A 6,210-nucleotide genomic window follows, 5' to 3' on the forward strand; every position below is an offset into this window, starting at 1 on the left:
TAATATAAACTTAAGGGCGTTTCGTTAGCTCTGGGAGGGGCTTGGTAATGCTGCAGCTCAGCCAGAATACCATAGTACCTCTAAATGAGGTCCAGTCAATTTATCGGGGAACAAAAGGAGTCAAACGATGAATGAAGAAATATTTAAATTACTGAATGGAAAGAGAGGACTGGCCTTCCACCTCAGAAAGTTAGGCTATTCCTGCCTAGATGGACGGGATTAAAATCTTTTTTGTATGTCGTCTGTATTGATGGAAGGGCCTAGAGGATGAGTGCATAATGATAGAGAACACAGCTAACATCTTGAGTCTGGATGACCCTTCATCAGAGCTGAGATTTGCCAACATTTTCTGTTTTTGTTTCAGATTCCAGTATCCACAGTATTTTACTTTTATCTTAGTGTTTACATCACTGCCACTTCTCTTCCAGGAATACCTACCCTGAAGGAGTACTGTTCTACTCCAACAGAGCTCTGATGAAGAATTATCCAGGCTCACAATATTGGCTCTGTTCTCTCTCTCCACAGATGCTGTCAGACCTCCTGAGATTTTCCAGCATTTTCTGTTTTATGACAACTTAAACCTTTCCTCCGTGGATTCAAGTTTGCAACAATGTTAATTCACACTGTTTGACACTGGGTGAATGGACAGTGGAAGCAGATTCAATTCAATTCTATTCAAGTCAAAAGGGATATATAATTGAAAAAGAACAGAGCAACGGAATGATTAGCTAGCGCTGTCAAAGACATGGGTATGAAGGATCAAATGGCCTCCATCTGTGTTGTAGCATTCTCTGATTGTCAGCCCCGCAGAAAGAGAGATTGCAAGATGGTCGGGGAGGCAAATAGTAAACTTTACACAGTAAAATGAATTTCAGTGTAAAATGTATTGTAAAAGAATAGAGAGGAGCTTTATCTCAGAACCAAGGCCTGATGTTTCTCACACTCCCATTCCCCCCACCCCAAAAGAAAAGAATTAGATTCAAGGAATGTATGGGTGCAGAGCTGGTCTGTTTGGCTGAGCACTGTGGTTCTATTTGAAAAGGTAAATCAGATATTTCCTGGAATGAAGCCAACCACACCTAGAGGCAAATGAAACTATTTTCTCTCGAATGTAAAGAATGCAACTTCATGTGTAGGAAATTCCTCCATGTCACTGTAATGTGTAAAACAATCATCTGATAAATTCCTATTTTCCAAACTATTGAAATTCTGATCTGTTATTCGATCCAGTAAAAATGTTTATGTTTCTCCTTTCAGAATGGATACTGAGAACTTGAAAACTGGCACTAGTGCTGGCTGTGGCTACACAGAGGGCTGTAACTGGGTCAACATTAGCGCTAGCTGTGGTTACACAGAGGGCTGTAAATGGGTCAATACCAGTGCTAGCTGTAGTTACACAGAGGATTGTAACTGGCTCAGCACCAGCACTGGCTGTGGTTACATGGAATTGCAACTGGCTTAGCACAGCTACATCTGATTAATGAAGAACTGAGTTATTCTGTATTTGGTGTTATTCTACAAACTCATTCAAGAGTCAGGAATTTGAAAAATGCCGTTGAACAAATAAACAGCTTTCAGAAGAGACCATCTGAGGCAAGGAGTGGTTCTTAACTTTATGGACAGGAAGACACAACATACCCCTGAATCTCATCTACCACTCCTTGATTTCCACAGTACAAAAAGGATTTAAGCACTAGAGAAGGTGCAAAAAAGATTAACAACACAAAGCCAGAATTGAGAATGCGTAATTAAAACCAAAAAGATGGGGACTTTTGTCCAGAAAAGAGAAGACTAAGTGGTGCTCTGACTGAGACTTTTTAAATTATGAAGGGGTCTGATAGGGTAGATATAGAGAAGATGTTTCCACTTTCTGGGGGATTAGAATTAGGGGCTATAAATTGAAGATAATTACTAATAAATCCAATAAGAAATTAAGAAACTGGTTAGAATGTGAAATGTGCTACCATATCAGAATGAAGAGCAGGCTTCAGGTCACTGTTTATACAGAGTTTGCACTATCTCCCCCTGTCTGTGAGGGTTTTCTCTGAATGCTCCAGTTTCCTCCCACAGTCCAAAGATGTGCAGGTAGGTTGACTGGTCATGTTAAATTGACCCTAATGTCAGGGGGATTAACAGGGTAAATATGTGGGGTTATGGGAATAGGGTCTGGATGGGATTGTGGTCAGTGCAGATTTGATGGGCTAAATGATCTCCTTCTGTACTGTAGGGAATCTGAGTAAGCCATTCGATCCCTTGAACCTACTCCACCATGAAATAAAATCATGGCTGATCTGATAATAACTTCAATTCTGCATTCCCCTGCATCTGATAAACTATCCCACCCTTGCTAACAACAAATCTATCCATCTCTGCCTTAAAAATATTCTAAGACATTCTACAACTTTTTCAGGAACAGAGTTCCAAAGACTTATGTTCTTCTGTGTGAATTTCTTTTGCCTCACCTCTTTTTTAAATGGGTAAATCTATTTTTAGACAGTGACCCTTAGTTTCAGATTCTTCTGCAAGAACAAACACCCTCTCCACATTCAAGGCCCCTCAGGATCTTACATGTTTCTCTCAAGTAACATCTTAACCTTCTAAACTCAGCAGATACGAACCTAGCCTGTCCAACTTTTCCTCACAAGACAACTGGCCCATTCCAAATATTCATGTAGTAAATTCTCTCTGAACTGCTTCCAATGCATTTCCATCTTTCCTTAAACAAGGTGACCAATACTTGTAGTAACTTCAGAGGCAACTCATTGTGACTTCCAATTAAAACTAAGTTATTTTATATACGTATAGATATATATATATATATACTGACAGAGCTGCATGCATTAGAGTAAGGTAATGCCTACTCTCTTCTTTTTGGCTCCAACTGAGATTCACCCAGGACTCACATGCTGTCTCTCCATAGGGGCTGGTTTGATCACATGGCCCTCAAGGATCACCTCCTCAAGGGGGCCACACTCTTTGCCCTCTAGCTCCAGAGCTTACCTATGAATGAAACAAAATAAACATCATTAAACATCGGCATACATGATACAACAATACATCAGGGACACTCCAGGAAAAACTCATCACAAATTTTGTTGGTCCGGAGACTTCTGGATCCTGGAGAAATGTCTTAATTTGGTACTATGATCTTCAGTGAGTTAAAAAGGCTTAAGGTTAGAGAAGGCAGGCAGTTGCAAAAAGCAAACTCATCAATCCGATGTCGAGATCCTCCTTAATAGCTGTTGTCCTCACTTACAAAAAGTGCTAGTTGCCTTTTCTCCATATTTATAATGGAAATCCCTGTATCAGCAACTGCTGAACACTAGTCTAGGCAGGAGACACCTGTTGATCTCTATCTCTTGTATCAGGCCTAACTCTCTTCTTCAAATGGTCTACATTTCTTTTTAGACAGCAACCTTGTACTTCTACAATGTAGGAGAGCAGTCCCGTTCTTTATACAATCTTACCAGTCATCCATTTTGGTCCTGCTGCAAAGTTTCTGGCCAGAACTAAATCATCAACTTGGAGAATTCTGTCCCTTTTTCCTTACTGGCTTTAACTTTATTCTCCAAAGGATGTAAATCTTTAGTATCTACCCTGAAACAAATATATAACTTAATCCACCTGGAAAGTGCATTTTCTTCTTTCAAAGAGAAGGCAGTTTCTTTAAATCTTTTTAAAATTTCCTCTAAGTTTGACCTGTGTTCCTCAGGTGAGGCTCCTGTAATTGGGACGTCATCTAGATTCACCACTTTGTGAGGAATGCCCTGTAATAAACTGTCCATCATACCCTGGAAAATAGCACAGGCCAATGAAACACAAAAAGTAAATGTGTACACTGGTATAACCCTTTGTGGGTGTTGATAGTAATTAACCTCTTATCTAATTCCAGCTGCTGGTAGGTATCGATGAGAAAAATCAAGGCCCCCTGCTAACTTGGTGTAGAGTCTCAATTCTTAGAAGGGGGTATCTATGTATCTGAGTCCCTCAAGTTACAGTTAGTTCATAATCCCCATTGTATGATCCAGTTTGAGGATAGGGACTATGAGTGCAGCCCATCCAGAGAACTGTACAGGTTTACAATACCTAAATCTCCCAAGCTCTGCTTCAACTTTATGATGGAGTGCATAAGGCACTGGACGGGCCCAAAATAATTTCTGTGTCGCCTTAGGATTCAAATAAATTTTGGCTTTGGCCCCTTCTATTCATCCCAGTTCCTTTTGTAAAAGCTCAGAGTATTTGCACAGTAACTCATGTAAACCTCCACCCTGAATTTTTAATACTTCCAACCAATCTAATTTTATCTGCTTAAACTAATCTCGATCCAACAGACAAGGTCCATAATCCTCAATCACTAGAACAAGTAGTTGTGCTGTTTGGTTTCTGTCGGATACTATAATTGTGGCTGACCCTGCTGTCTTTATTGTCTCTCCTGTAGTAGGGGACAAAATGGCCGCTGAATCTCTACTAACGCAGACCTTTTTGAAGGTGTCAAAATGCCTGCTCCACAATGCCTGTGACCACGGCTCCTGTGTTGACTTACATTTTAAGGGATTTGTCGTTGACCATTAAGGCTATCTCTTTAGGAGCAACTTATTGAACATAAGAACATAAGAAATAGGAGCAGGAGTAGGCCAACTGGCCCTTCGAGCCTGCCCCGCCATTCAATAAGATCATGGCTGATCTGTCATGGCTCAGTTCCACATTCCCGCCCTCTCCCCATAACCCTTAATCCCCTCTCTCATCAAAAACCCAACAACCCGCGTCTTAAAAATATTTAGCGAGGCAGCCTCCACCACTTCAACGGGCAGAGAATTCCAGAGATTCACCACCCTTTGAGTGAAGAAGTTCCTCCTCAACTCCGTTCTAAACTGCCCCCCCTTAATCTTGAGGCTGTGCCCCCTAGTCCTACTGTCCTTTCTGAGCGGGAAGAGTCTCTCCACCTCTATCCTATCCATCCCATTCATCATCTTATACGTCTCAATGAGATCTCACCTCATTCTTCTAAACTCTAACGAGTACAAGCCTAATCTATTCAGCCTCTCCTCATAGCTCAACCCCCTCAACTCCGGCATCAGCCTAGTAAACCTCCTCTGCACTCCCTCCAAGGCCAAAATATCCTTGCGTAAGTACGGCGCCCAAAAATGCACACAGTACTCCAGCTGCAGCCTCACCAATGCCCTATACAGCCGCAGCAAGACCTCCCTACTTTTATATTCAATCCCCCTCGCAATGAAGGCCAGCATCCCATTCACCTTCCTGACCACCTGCTGCACCTGCAAGCTGGGTTTTTGCGACTCATGCACAAGGACCCCGAGATCCCTCTGCACCGTCGCCTGCTGCAGTTTTTCTCCACGTAAGTAATAATCCTTCCTACCATTATTCCTACCAAAGTGGACCACCTTGCACTTGCCAACATTAAATTCCATTTGCCATTTCCTGGCCCATTCGCCCAGCCTATCTAGATCCTTCTGTAGACTCTCCCCACCCTCCGCACAATTTGCCTTTCCACCAATTTTGGTGTCATCAGCAAATTTCGACACCCTACACTCGGTTCCCTCCTCCAGATCATCTATATAAATGGTAAATAGCTGAGGCCCCAGCACCGAACCCTGGGGCACTCCACTAGTCACCATCCGCCAATCCGAATAGCACCCATTGACCCCCACTCTCTGCCTCCTATTTGACAACCAGTCCTCTATCCACGCTAACACCCTACCCCCAACTCCATGCCCCCTGACCTTCTGTAATAACCTCTTGTGAGGTACCTTGTCAAACGCCTTCTGAAAATCCACCGGCTCTCCTCTATCCACCGCCCTAGACACATCCTCATAGAACTCCAGTAAATTTGTCAGACACGACTTCCCTTTAAGGAAACCGTGCTGCGTCTGCTCTATCAAGCAGTTCCCCTCAAGATGCCTCGCTATTTCCTCCTTGATGACGGATTCTAACATTTTACCTACAACAGACGTTAAACTAACAGGCCTATAATTCCCCGCCTTTTGCCTGGCACCCTTCTTAAACAACGGCATAACATTAGCCGTTTTCCAATCTTCCGGCACTTCCCCGGAATCCAGCGACGTCTGGAAAATAACCACCAAGGCATCCACTATCACCTCCGCCATTTCTTTCAGGACCCTCGGATGCATTCCATCCGGTCCTGGGGACTTGTCCACAATCAGCCCCTCCAGTCTGTCGAGCACCACCTCT

The sequence above is a fragment of the Carcharhinus amblyrhynchos genome, chromosome 3, assembly GCF_965287045.1.
Source record: "Carcharhinus amblyrhynchos chromosome 3, sCarAmb.v2.hapA, whole genome shotgun sequence".
Lineage (NCBI taxonomy): Eukaryota > Metazoa > Chordata > Chondrichthyes > Carcharhiniformes > Carcharhinidae > Carcharhinus > Carcharhinus amblyrhynchos.